Source organism: Oncorhynchus nerka, linkage group LG15 (genome assembly GCF_034236695.1).
Source record: "Oncorhynchus nerka isolate Pitt River linkage group LG15, Oner_Uvic_2.0, whole genome shotgun sequence".
NCBI classification, from domain to species: Eukaryota; Metazoa; Chordata; class Actinopteri; order Salmoniformes; family Salmonidae; genus Oncorhynchus; species Oncorhynchus nerka.
Genome location: NC_088410.1, coordinates 48,969,026 through 48,979,678, shown reverse-complemented (window position 1 = coordinate 48,979,678; position 10,653 = coordinate 48,969,026). Strand labels below are relative to the sequence as shown.

Below are 10,653 nucleotides of genomic sequence, written 5' to 3'. Positions count from 1 at the left end.
GAGGCCTGGATGCTGCTGTTGTGTGCAAAGAGTATTACCTTCAAATAAAATTGTATTGGTTACATACACATGGTTAGCAGATGTTAGTGTAGCGAAAGGCTTGTGCTTCTAGTTCCAACCATGCAGTAATATCTGACAAGTAATCTAACAATTTCACAACAACTACCTTTTACACACCGTTCCCGGTACCCATCAAGGGACTTGCCCATGGCAGCCGTGAGGGTCTGGTTGGTCCGTCCATCCAAACCTGAAGGAAGGGGTAGGAAGGATATATCTATTGACAATGTAAGATATAGAAATATGTCTGATTATGTACCATGGAAAAACAAAAACAAATTGTAAAAAAAAATACTAAAAAACATTGGTGGCAGAATATAACCTAGAACATCCATACCTTGATCCAGAGTTCACAACCTCTGTCACTCAAGATGACCTCAAGAGAACCGCGGGTGTTGAAGATGTCCATCATCACCTTGGTTGTGGCCTCGCCAGTCTTGTCCTTGATGGGTATCATACAAAACAAAAATACATTTTTGGTTCCAAACACCCTTTTTAATGGGTTACAAAATGGAATTCAGAGTTAAGCATGTACTCTTCCTTTACTGACCTTAATGGTATTGCCCCCACCCACTTGGGTAAAGTAATTGATCACCGTCAGACACCAGCTGTTGCCATTCCTGGATTTCGTGAAGGGTCCAATGAGGTCCACTCATAACATTTAAAGTGTCAGAGAAAAGACTAAATTCTTACCCGTATCTGTCATACAGTATGCATAATTTCACATTTGTAAGGATACTGACACACATACACACATTCTATAATATTGAACTCTGCTCTGGTCAAATGAAGTGACATTTGAAACATTGTGTGCTCTCTGATATGACATTCATTGAAGTCATAATAATTTCAGATATGATACAATGTGATTGATAAAGAAAAGGTTATTTCACTTGCCCAGCTGTCCACATCCTTGACAATCCCACACCATAAGAAGCATAGGTTGATTTTGGCCATCATGATGGCCATTTCACCCCAAAATGGCCATCATGCATCTTGGTCGGCACATCCTCCTTCTCCTCAGTGAAAATCACCCTCTTGTGTGGCTGGCCATCCTTTCCCCATAGATACATGTGATTCCCTAACAAGTTGAAAGACAAGAGTTGTTGAAATACTCAAGTCTAAGTAAATTTGCACTGCTGTCTTTCTCTCTGTTTCTCTGTGTCTTTTACTCTCTTCCCACGTCTCTCTCTCCCTCTCTCACTTTCATCCTTTCTCACTTCCCCCCTCTCTGTCTTCTCTCTGTCTAGCAAAGACAACTAGCTAAGGGCAGTTTGAATTACCATAATTGCTTATGCCAGGAAATTCGGCACTCATTCATCCCGCTATGATTGTGTTGTCAGCCACCAGTAGTTTGTGCTTTATATGCACTACAGTCAATTATGATTGCATGTCTACTTATTAACTATATAATTATTAATATACACCTACTGTATGAGAGCTAGCAAATTAATTAGCTAACTAACATTAGCCTGTCTAGCTGGAACTTCTGAAGAAGGAAACATTTTTATTTCTACAATTTCCAAAAGCTAACCAAACAAAAATTTGTTTTTCCTTCACTTGTATGTTGACTCCATATTGACGATGAGGTTTTAAGTTTTGCCTGACTTTTCTTAGCGGATGTACAACCATCGCAAATTGAATTATTGGGCGTTTAAGGCCCCGAAGTGAACATACAGTAATTGTACACTCGCAAACTCCATTAAAAACGAGGGCTGAGGGGCTTACGTTGCAAACTTCCCTTGCTTGGCTAATCATTTGGATGGACAACAAATATGGCTGTGGGGATTCCCCCAAGGGCATAAGGCGAGGGTAAGTGGCGAGGGTGTGTTTTTATGAGTTTGAAACACAGCCAGTGTTTCATTGACCCCCTGGTGGTAATTGCGGTTTAAGATGCGGTGCCTGGCCAGAATGTTGGGTCTTACAGAATGAAAGAAAACAGGATAACACGCTCTACTCTATTAGGAGCACTTATACTTTATTTTACAGCCTATTTCAGCAGATACAGTGGGGCAAAAAGTATTTAGTCAGCCACCAATTGTGCAAGTTCTCCCACTTAAAAAATATGAGAGAGGCCTGTAATTTTCGTCATAGGTACACTTCAACTATGACAGACAAAATGAGAGAAAAAAATCCAGAAAATCACATTGTAGGATTTTTTATGATTTTATTTGCAAATTATGGTGGAAAATAAGTATTTGGTCACCTACAAACAAGCAAGATTTCTGGCTCTCACAGACCTGTAACTTCTTCTTTAAGAGGCTCCTCTGTCCTCCATTCGTTACCTGTATTAATGGCACCTGTTTGAACTTGTTATCAGTATAAAAGACACCTGTCCACAACCTCAAACTCCAAACTCCACTATGGCCAAGACCAAAGAGCTGTCAAAGGACACCAGAAACAAAATTGTAGACCTGCACCAGGCTGGGAAGACTGAATCTGCAATAGGTAAGCAGCTTGGTTTGAAGAAATCAACTGTGGGAGCAATTATTAGGAAAGACCTAACAAGACCACTGATAATCTCCCTCGATCTGGGGCTCCACGCAAGATCTCACCCCGTGGGGTCAAAATGATCACAAGAACGGTGAGCAAAAATCCCAGAACCACACGGGGGGACCTAGTGAATGACCTGCAGAGAGCTGGGACCAAAGTAACAACGCCTACCATCAGTAACACACTACGCCGCCAGGGACTTAAATCCTGCAGTGCCAGGCATGTCCCCCTGCTTAAGCCAGTATATGTCCAGGCCCGTATGAAGTTTGCTAGAGAGCATTTGGATGATCCAGAAGAAGATTGGGAGAATGTCATAAGGTGAAAGCACCAATTTGTAAGTCGCTCTGGATAAGAGCGTCTGCTAAATGACTTAAATGTAAATGTAAATGTAATGTCATATGGTCAGATGAAAAAAAAAATGGGGTAAAAACACGTTGGAGGACAAAGAATGCTGAGTTGCATCCAAAGAACACCATACCTACTGTGAAGCATGGGGGTGGAAACATCATGCTTTTGGGCTGTTTTTCTGCAAAGGGACCAGGACGACTGATCCGTGTAAAGGAAAGAATGAATGGGGCCATGTATCGTGAGATTTTGAGTGAAAACCTCCTTCCATCAGCAAGGGCATTGAAGATGAAATGTGGCTGGGTCTTTCAGCATGACAATGATCCCAAACACACCGCCCGGGCAATGAAGGAGTGGCTTCGTAAGATGCATTTCAAGGTCCTGGAGTGGCCTAGCCAGTCTCCAGATCTCAACCCCATAGAAAATCTTTGGAGGGAGTTGAAAGTCCGTGTTGCCCAGCAACAGCCCCAAAACATCACTGCTCTAGAGGAGATCTGCATGGAGGAATGGGCCAAAATACCAGCAACAGTGTGTGAAAACCTTGTGAAGACTTACAGAAAACATTTGACCTCTGCCATTGCCAACAAAGGGTATATAACAAAGTATTGAGATAAACTTTTGTTATTGACCAAATACTTATTTTCCACCATAATTCGCAAATAAATTCATAAAAATCCTACAATGTGATTTTCTGGATTTTCTTTCCTCATTTTGTCTGTCATAGTTGAAGTGTACCTATGATGAAAATGACAGGCCTCTCTCATCTTTTTAAGTGGGAGAAGTTGCACAATTGGTGGCTGACTAAATACTTTTTTGCCCCACTGTATGTACCCAGTGTTTACGGAGAAATTTTACGGTAACTAACAACATTTTCTTATTATTTAAAATGATTTAAGATGATTGGTAACTACCTGGAATTTGTCCTGGAATGGTGCTTGTTTGAATAACTCAAAGAATTGACCATTTAATTATTAAATATGCACTATGCAGAAATCGCACCGCCATTTCCTGGTTGTAATAAAATGAACAAGTAATTAAAGAGCAGCAGTAAAATAATAATAGCCAGACTATATACAGGGTACCATCTAAACCGCTGTAAAATATATATTTCAGCTGTTTGACACCGGCGTACAAAACCAAAAGTAAAATACGCAAAAAATAAAACTTAAGAGGGTGGGAGTATAGAAACAGTGCACATAGAACCTTCCAATGACAATGACAGATCTATAACACATTTAAATGTGAATTTGGTCGCGTCGTCCAAAAAGTTACATATTGCAGCTATAAATCAATATTCTGAAATTATAATTTTACAATGTAATATCCCTACACAGGCAAGAAGTTAGTTGACTGTTAAATAAAGCATACCCAAGTTATGCAAGCTCTAGACTTTCACCTTTGTACCAATTTCCCACTGGGCACAGATGTCAATTCAGTGTCTATTCCACGTTGGTTCAATGTAAATTCATTGAAATGATATGGAAACAACGTTGGTTCAACCAGTGTGTGCCCAGTGGTTTGCACGTATCTGGAAAGGTATGGACTGACAAAAATTACAGTGAAAATGATGACGAAGATGATCATCATGATACTGTTGATGATGATGATGAGGAAGATAATGATGATAATACCGCTGCCTTCAATAATGGCAATGATGATGATGCTAGTCGCTATCATCATAGTGCAATATTCACCTCCTCACCCAATCCCAATGCTTTCAATTCAGCTACTATACTCTCTTGGGGCCTAGACTCCTGTTGGAGCTGCTGCTACCAAATACACATCACTACTAATTATCATCAGAGCCTCTGAGCGCTGAGAGAGAAGCCCTGCTCTAAATCTAGAGTTTCAGCTCGGCAGCCACGCTTCCCAAAAGTCCAGCAGCTTTCCCTCCGAACTCTCCCTCTCTCATCTCCTGGAACCTCCTGGAATGTTTGCCATTTCCCTCTAACGAGATGGAAATTGTGAGAAAATTGGAAAACATATGAAAAACATGGCAGGATAATAAAAAGGAGGTGCGTGCATGATTTGCAAACTTTTTTTGATGGCCTATTTACTCTGGTGGGCTGTTGGGTGTTTCGCCAACAAGGGGTAGGCCTCAAGTAGGCCTCAAGCTCTATTCTCTGCTATAATTTGTACTGGGCTGAGATTTGCTTGGCAACTGCCTTGATTCGGTCTTATGCAAAATTTGAAATTGTGCTTTTTACGTTGGATAAAAGCAGAGACACAGAGCTACAAAATGGTATATCATACACTGCATTATTTGTATTTATTTTTTACCACTTTTTCTCCACAATCCAATTGGTAGTTACAGTCTTGTCTCATCGCTGCAACTCCCATACGGACTTGGGAGAGGCAAAGGTCGAGAGCAGTGCGTCCTCCGAAACACAACCCAACCAAGCTGCTTCTTGACACAATGCCCACTTAACCCGGAAGCCAGCCACACCAATGTGTCAGAGGAAACAACGTGACCTGTCGACCGTGTCAGCATGCACTGCACCCGGCCCGCCACAGGAGTCGCTAGCGCGCGATGGGACAAGGACATCCCTGCCGGCTAAACCCTCCCCTTACCCTGACGACGCTGGGCCAATTGTGCGCCGCCCCATGGGCCTCCCGGTCACGGCCGGCTGTGAAAGAGCCTGGACTCAAACCCAGAGTCTCCAGTGTGCACAGCTAGCACTGCGATGCAGTGCCTTAGACCATTGCGCCACTCAGGAGATCATACACTGCATTTGAGGAACAATGGCTAAGTAATTCTGCTTTGAAAGTTGATAAATTTGTAACCTCACTTTTGAGATAATGGCTGTTGAATGTTTTGGTACCTACTGGAGAGCTCTTCTTTGTCTACACCCATTCAGCATCGTTCACACCCTCTTAAGCATTAGCTCCACCAATCTATTTAAGGGTTAATCCAAGCGTTCTGTCCTAACAACAGCAGTCAAGCACCCAAGCTAACAGGCTAACAGTTGTCACAGTGACATTGTAGTAAAATGGACACTTGCATAGTCTATTGTTAAGACATGTAGCTAGCTAGCTAGCTAAGCAATGAACAATAATCCCAACTCATGACATTACTACCCTGCATGAATTTGCAGGTAGCTAACCAACCAGGTTCAATGTTAGCTAGCTAACACTAGGCTATAACTAGCCAATCAAATGGCTCTGAGATACGAATAATAAGATCATGCTAGCTAACAGTACACTTAAACTGGAAATGAAAATGTGTCAAAAAAACATTGTCAAAATTAGAAAAGTGTAATATCTGAAAATGTAGCTAGCTAGACTATCTTACCCATACACATCATGGCTGGATGCTTCTCCCTGTCACGGATGCCATGGTTGCCGTTAGTTTGAAGATGTACTCCGGAGACAGGCGTTTTCTCCATCTCCTTAGCTATCATACTCGAATTCCACTGATTTCAAAACTCTGTCCCCCAGAAAGTGGAGAGCAACACTTACCAGTTCTACTAAGCAATAAAAAAATGTAAAAGCCGCCTTGGACAGGATTACCTACTCATACTAACCAGCTCAAATAGACAGAAGTGTGCTATATGTCAGACCAATCCGAACTAATCTCTCAGCATGTCCAGCCCACTCATTATCTCAGCCAATCTTGGCTAGCGGGAAGGTTGCTTACTTTTTCTGTGGCTAAACCAACTAGGTTCGTAATTTAACAATTTTATTCGTATTTACAAATGGCATACAAGTTTGTTCTTAAGGCACATGAAAGTTAACATGTTTCAGAAGGCATTTCTGCCCAAAAAACGGATTTGGATAAAAAAAAAAGATTACATTAAAATGGTAGTGACCCATGACATATGCCTAGTTTCCTGAAAAGGGTCAAAAATGGGGCTGTCCTGTTGTGACATGAACACCATGCAAAATGGCTGAAGAGAGTCATTTCTCATTCAGCACTGTACCTCAATGTCTCATATGTTTGTTCCATTTCTATTTTTTTGTTTTGTAGTTTCAGGGAGAAGAAGAGACTGGGTACCGAAACGTTGGTTTAACAATAAATAACTGGGAAGATTATAGAATGTGCAAAAGTTTAGTCTGCATCTTGTCAACTTTTCAAGAAGATCATTATAAATGTGTACAGCTATAGCACAGCTTCAAATGCTCTCGTCTAATCAGATTGCATGGCCCGGAACTATCCGTTTTATATTATTGCTTATTGGATGTTTGGATCAGAACTGGGTCACAAACTGGCAGACAACTGATAAGCTGTCGCTCACCTTTAATGAGCTTGCAGCCTCAGACCAAACGTAAACAGGTTGGATTCTGAAAGGAGAAATTACCATTTGCATATATTGTTTCCTCCGCCCTCTCCCCCCTGACCCTTGAACCCTGTGTCTCCTGTACTCATTGTGTATGCGCCCCGTGTTCATCAATTAACAACCCACTTGCTATTCAAAAACAAACAACGGCAACTTCCCCAGGAATCCCAGTCAAAACAAGCACAGCCTAGCGTGTCCACAGCACCCCTCCAAATCAAATCCAGATGTCCTCCTCTTAACCATTTAACCTCTCTTTCCTAAACCACTCCCCCTTTCCATTCCTCTTCTCTTTTTCCCCCCTTTTTCCTGTCTGAGATTCCACATGTCAAGTGGACTGGACTGGTCCTCGCGGTCGTGATTTGGCCGCCCGCGCTCTCTCTCTCTCTCTCTCGCCGAGAATTGGCTTCCTGTCGAGGAAGCACGAACCTTCGACCGACCTCCCTGAACAGTCACAATCATTTGGGGTGAAAAATTAGGCCTACATGGGCGAGTCACTCAAGAAAAACAGAAATACAACGTTTGACTAAATAAGCACCTCCAAATGTGATAGTCCTCTTTGAGTTTGTGCCACGGACCATCCGTCTTGGTGTGGACTGAGTTGTGTTTCCATGTTCACCATAGCCCCATCTAAGATCAGTGCAACTCTGTGGCTGTCAGACCATTCAATTTGTTGCCAGAGCCAGGGGGAAAACTAATTTACTTTTCCACCTCAGTGCTGAGAAAAACACTGGGCCTAGAGTAACTAAACAATGTGGGCATACCTTGTGCGCTAATGGTTCTATAGGGAGAGCAGGTCCTCACCTAGCTATCTAGGAAGGAGTCTTTAATCTCAAGGCAAATAGCTCCCAGTGTTGTCTTAAGAGCTCAGGCACAACTCAGGCTTGCCGAATGGGTCCTGTGAGAGGAGCAACAAAAAAGCATGAGTCAGTGCATTTGAAGTCTAGCTCTTGATGGGCAGTCCTTTACGGCTTCTTTCCCCATTTTTCCTCATTCAACCATAATTGAGTCTGTCTCTACGTTGCCAACTAGAATGGTACAGCCAGAATGTCTCTTTCTTTTTCAACTGTTGACGGAAATTCAATGGTTGAGTTGAACTCTGAAGCGCTTTACTATCATATGCATGGAACCAATAAAGTGTTGTAGAGAACAGCCGCATTTAATTTCATTTCATCTCTCTCTCTTTCTCCCTCTCTGTCTTTGATAAATGTGTGAACTACCTGTCTATCTATATCTACAACTATGTATCTAACTTTAGAAATTTGATATACAACTACAACATCAACCATTCCACATGAGGTATTTCACAAAGATCACCCTCCAGGCTCGTTGGTGTATTCACTGTAACACTTCTCCATGATGTCAATATGGCGTCTATCATTCTGTTTACCAACCAGCACTCCCAACCTACCCACTCCCAACCTACCCACTCCCAACCCAATGCACCCCCATGCACCCTCAGTGGGGCTCAACAGTCCACCACTGAGGCAAAGGACTGAAGGTTGTGGTGATGGTGGTGGTAGTGGTAGTGGTGGTGGTGGTGGTGGTCGGGGGGAGACTTGAAGGGGACACTTGTGGGAAGGAAAATATATCATTGCGAGAGATCAGCTTGTGTAAACATTCAGGTTAATGAAGCTCAGTGCGCCTAATCCTCCCCTCGTCCTCCATAATCCCCCCGGAGGACCCAGCCCTGCCAATCAGACTGCCTCATGGGGAAGGCCCGGTGGACAGGAGTGGCGGGTATGGGGGTTGGGAGATTTGAAGGGGGAGATGGTTGGGATCAAGGGAGATTTTCAGCATGGGCTTGTGCTACAAACCATATTAAGGGAGAAGGGGTGGTGGTGGAAGCCCTTGGTCTGGAGTCTCAGGACAGACTTGGAGGTAATGAACAACACATGATTGTGAGGACGTTTGGGGTTTTCTGGGCGAAAGCTCAGTAAACACTGCCATCACAGAGCACACACGGAATATCAAATGTGAGACACGAAGGTGGAAGTTATGTTGAATATGGGCAGGAGGGCCTGTTACACTAAATTACAGACATAGCAACAACAACGTTAAACATAATATTAGTACAGTAAATATAACTTAAGTTAAGTATTATCTGCTCTTAGGTTTTTACCTTTGTATTTATTTTCACAAAACTAATATCACCCAAATTCATCAACTGCTCCCTGCGAGTTGTCAATACAAAATGTTTTCACACTGTAAATAGTTTTACTCTTTTCAACAGCTTGAAATGAGCTGTTCTATATGATAGAGATAAAATAAGCTCGACATATTTGAATATATTACAGTAAGTGCCCCGTCAACTTTAAAATACAGCAGTGTAGGTTGTGCAGGGTTTCCTAGTGAATAAACGACCACCGCCCTTGCCAGTTACCCTGCAGATGAACAGTAGTATGCCTCCTCTTCCCCCTGAAGTGTTTACAAATCAGTCGTCTACTTAAACTTTAAAGGATCCTTGGGAGTATACCGTAGCTCAGCTATGGGCTAAATGTAAACCCAGTGAAATTGTAGCTTTTACTTCCTCCTCAACCGACTCCTTTCGCAACAACAACAACAACAGTCCCCTTCAGGGCAGTCTGAGGTAACCATTCTCGAAAGTTGCCATATCAATTCCGTCTCAATGACGGAGTGGACTTTCTTTGTAGCGGCTAACAGAAGATATACAGTACTCCCTTGCCATTATGTTATACCCAGGAAATACATGGCTAATACAGTAAACCATTTTATAGTTTTGCAAACTTAGTAAGGTATTCGCACAACTAGAAAGGGTTAAGGTTGTAATTCAGCAAAGCAAACAGGTAAGTAGGTACACACAGTTCTACCGTACTATGCCATCATTTGAAGCTGGGGAAATAAGGGCCATTTTCCAGGCCATCGAAGGCATGACTAATTCTACCGGGTTTGGTTTACTGGACATATCTGTCCTCTTCTCTGTTCTCACACTTCTCACTTTTCTGTCGACTTCACGGTTTTCCCCCCCTTTCTCCTCTCTCTCCCTCACTTCTTTGCAGCATGAAAGGTTGAGCTGGTGTTTTATTATAGCGTCGTTATTGTGATGATGGTGATTTATGTTCTAAAAGTCTCCCCTCTGTTTTTTTTATTCCTGTTCCCTGGGATACTATAAATCACAGGGAAATAGTGAGCTTGGCTTCATGCCACTCATGCCACAGACATACCTCGGGGGAATTACAGAGGCCAAAAGCACAAGGTATACACGGGTGAATTGAATAAATACCTTGCTATTCATTTCAGTGTCTATTCACGACCGTGTTGATAGACTTTGTGACAATGGCCGATGGGCTGATGTTACTTGTAGTTTTTCCTGTCCCTATGATCGTGTACTTTTTCTCTACAAATTATGAAATCTTCAACTATTTATTGCCTCCTTATTTCTTGGCAGAGAGATATTGGCCCCAGTGATTCAGCGTTGAGATTTTCTTTTGGGGGGGGGGGAATAAAATAAGCCCTCTTAACA

General features: G+C 42.4%; 1 long non-coding RNA gene across 1 annotated transcript; it reads right to left on the bottom strand.

The window, feature by feature from the left end:
• Positions 1–166: 166 nt before the first annotated feature.
• LOC115143633 (uncharacterized) lies at positions 167–1,150 on the bottom strand. The gene is made up of 3 exons (XR_003865676.2): positions 608–1,150; positions 395–499; positions 167–247 (listed from the first exon to the last, which is right to left on the bottom strand). It is a non-coding gene; the product is annotated as an uncharacterized LOC115143633 (long non-coding RNA).
• Positions 1,151–10,653: the final 9,503 nt, after the last annotated feature.